Source organism: Saimiri boliviensis, chromosome Y, assembly GCF_048565385.1.
Source record: "Saimiri boliviensis isolate mSaiBol1 chromosome Y, mSaiBol1.pri, whole genome shotgun sequence".
NCBI classification, from domain to species: Eukaryota; Metazoa; Chordata; class Mammalia; order Primates; family Cebidae; genus Saimiri; species Saimiri boliviensis.
The window spans coordinates 3551762-3555490 of NC_133471.1; the positions used below are offsets into that span (position 1 = coordinate 3551762).

A 3729-nucleotide genomic window follows, 5' to 3' on the forward strand; every position below is an offset into this window, starting at 1 on the left:
ACAAATCGGACATTTTAACACACACAGCTCTCGATAGCAGAACATACAGATGCAAAACTCTAAGGCAAAGGATTGTCTCAACTCGTTCATGTCTCAAGGAACTAAATCACTGCCTAGCACAGGTGCACCAACAACCTTATTATTAAATATTCATCAATATTTTATTTATTTTTGATTGTGGAAGTCATGTGATAAACATTGTGGACTAACGACCTTTGAGATCTCTTCACAGAATCCTATCTGGTGGACCCCCAGATCTGCCAACACAGAGAAGGCATCCACAAACATATGCAGAACAGTGACAAGATAATACTGTCTCTCAGCCTCAATGTGGCCTGGAAGTCACAGAAACGGCCACATGGGTTCTGGCCCATATGAGGAGTCAAGCTTTCGGCTTGAGGCACCCCACTGCACCTGCAAAACCAAGTTGTGCCTAACAAAGAAGAAACAGCCAGCCTACTCTCCCTAATGAAAGATTATCCCTGGGGCCTGAAAACTTTGGGGGATAACTCCTCCCTCGTCAGGGTTGATCCCAAGGTACAAGACCACATGCACCAGCAGCATGGGTCAGCAAGTGAGCAGAAGCCAGAAAAGGACAGACCAGAAGACAAGGATACCCTGAAGATCAGGAGAGAGACTGTCTAGGTACCATGGAGCAGTTACGTCATACTGGAACACGTCCCACTTACAGAAGTCTAGAAAATCCCAGTCTCACCCTCACTTAGGTCTGACACCATTTTAGGCCTCAGCCCATCTGCACCCAGGCGCTCATGAAAACATCATGTTGTGGCCAGGCACGGTGGCTCAAGCCTATAATCCCAGCACTTTGGGATGCTGAGGCAGGTGGATCACGAGGTCAAGAGATCGAGACCATCCTGGTCAATATGGTGAAACCCTGTCTCTACTAAAAATACAAAAAAGTACCTGGGCATGGTGGCACATACCTGTAATCCGAGCTACTCAGGAGGCTGAGGCAGGAGAATTGCCTGAACCCAGGAGGCAGAGGTTGTGGTGAGCCGAGATCGTGCCATTGCACTCCAGCCTGGGTAACAAGAGCGAAACTCCGTCTCAAAAAAAAAAAAAAAAGGAAAAGAAAGAAAGAAACAGAAAAAAAGAAAACATCATGTTGCTCCAACACCACCTGGAGCTGTTTGCTGGCGCTCTCAGTGTTTGAATCAATAATAACGTCTTGCGCCTAATATCTGAGGTGGTAATCCAAGAGTGATACCTGCGTGACACGCCTCCTCCTCCAGCCTCCATATCCAAGTGATCACCAAGGTTACAAGCCAGCCAGGGAAGGTAGCTCATGCCTGTAAGCCCAATACTTTAGGTGGCTGACACATGTGGATCACCTGAGGTCAACAGTTTGAGACTGCTCTGGCCAACATTGGAAAAGCCTGTCTCTACTAGAAATTCAAAAATTAGCCAGTGTGGTGGCAGGCGCCTGTAATTTCAGCTACTCAGGATGCTGAAACAGGAGAATCGCTTGATCCTGGAAGGCACAGGCTGCAGTGAGTCGAGATCATGCCATTTGACTCCAGCCTGGGCAACAGAGCAAGACTGTGTCTCAAAAAAAAAAAAAAAAAAAAAAAAAAAAAAAAAAAAGAAAAGAAAAGAAAAGAAAAGGATTAGTATAATTTTGTCTCCAGAAGAGGGGTCTTGTCCCAGACCCCAGCAACAGAATTTTGAATCTCACATGAAATGAAAGTTATGGCAAGTCACAGCCTAGTGAGTTTATTAGCCACTACTAAGTGACGGAGCAAGGAGTCCTTAGAAAGCAAGAGAAGGAACGCACCTGTTTTATAGAACAAATTTTTTTTTTTGAGATGGAGTTTTACTCTTGTTACAATGACATGATCTTGGCTCACTAAAACCCCTGCTTCCTGGGTTTAAGGATTCTCCTGCCTCAACCTCCCAAGTAGGTGGCATTACAGGTGTGCACCACCATATCCAGCTATTTTTTTTTTTTTTGTATTTCTTTTCCACTTTAATTTATTTTAATTTTTTATTTAATTTTTTAAATTCCAACCCTGTAGAGACTTATAAATATTGCCAATGCTGACTATATTTCCAGTCGTCATGGTGAGGTATTGGAAAAAGTTTTCAATTAACAATAATCGCACCTCAGGTAAACCTCACTGGCTATGTAGAGACTGGGTTTCACCATGTTGGCCATGCTGGTTTCCAACTCCTGGCCTCAGGTTGTCTGCCCTCCTTCGCCTCCCAAAGTACTGGGATTGCAGGTGTGATTACTTAATGTTTACATTAATGTAAACTTTAATGTAAACATTAAGTAATCACACCTGTAATCCCAGCACATTAACGTACAAACAGAATTACTTAATGTTTGTTTATATAGGTTATTAAGAATAGTGTTAGGCCGGGCGCGGTGGCTCAAGCCTGTAATCCCAGCACTTTGGGAGGCCGAGGCGTGTGGATCACGAGGTCAAGAGATCAAGACCATCCTGGTCAACATGGTGAAACCCCGTCTCTACTAAAAATACTAAAAATTAGCTGGGCATGGTGGCGCGTGCCTGTAATCCCAGCTACTCAGGAGGCTGAGGCAGGAGAATTGCCTGAACCCAGGAGGTAGAGGCTGCGGTGAGCTGAGATCGTGCCATTGCACTCCAGCCTGGGTAACAAGAGCAAAACTCCGTCTCAAAAATAAATAAATAAAATAATAAAAAAATAATAGTGTTGTCTCTTATGAAGGATTGTGATGTCAGGTTATTAGTATTGCTATTTTTCTTTGTTACTATTGATTTTAACAGTAATTTATGAGTGTACTATTATCTTTAAAATTTATTTTTAAATTAAGAATGTTTTTTGTTTAAGTATTTGTATATTTTTACAAGTTTTGGGTCTTTAGTTATTAACTTGTTCCTGCAACCATAAATATTTTATAACCAAAGATGATCAATCCCTAAATACATAATCCAACAGATATAGTCTGTGTGTGTGTGTGTGTGTGTGTGTGTGTGTGTGTGTGTGTGTGAGAGAGAGAGTGAGAGAGGGGGGGGAGGGAGAGAGACAGAGAGAAGGGGGGAGAGAGAAAGAGAGAGAGAGAGAGAAAGAGGGAGGGAGAGAGAGAGAGAGAGAGAGAGAGAGACAGACAGACAGAGAGAGAGAGAGAGAGAGAGAGAGTCTCATTCTGTCTCCCAGGATTGAATACAGTGGTATGATCATGGCTGGCTCACTGTGGCCTCAAACTCTTGGGCTCAAGCAATCCTGCAACCTCAGCCTCCTGGATAGCTGGGACCACCAGCACGAGCCACCATGTCAGTCAATTTTTATATTTTTTGTAGACATGAGGATCTTAGTATTTTCCTAGGCTGGTCTTGAGCTCCTGATCTCAAGTGATCATCCCGACTTGGTCTTCCAGAGTGCTGGGATTACACTCATGAGCCCTGCACCTGCCCAGATTTAGCTTTTTTTCTAAAGATCTTATTTAAAATAAAATCAGTACAGTTAAGATGCCTCTGATAGTTTTGATTTTAAGTGCAAAGACAATGTTGAGTGAATTTTTCCATCAGCTGTAAAACGTACATCTGCGCTCCGACTTTAAGTGGTACAGAGGGACCGCCACCAGAGGGCGCGCGTCCTCCACCAGTGCTGTGAGCGCGAGGGCCCTGCAGTGCCCATGGCCACCAGCAGAGGACGCTCTGGAGCAAGGGCGGCATAACTGCCTAAGGGCCAAACTCCTCTAACAATCAGAAGCCCGGCTACATA

The 3729-nt window shown here is 44.1% G+C and overlaps 1 non-coding gene across 1 annotated transcript; it reads right to left on the minus strand.

The window, feature by feature from the left end:
* Positions 1–2027: 2027 nt before the first annotated feature.
* On the minus strand, positions 2028–2170 carry LOC141583094 (U4 spliceosomal RNA). Its single transcript, XR_012515847.1, has one exon. It is a non-coding gene; the product is annotated as a U4 spliceosomal RNA (small nuclear RNA).
* Positions 2171–3729: the final 1559 nt, after the last annotated feature.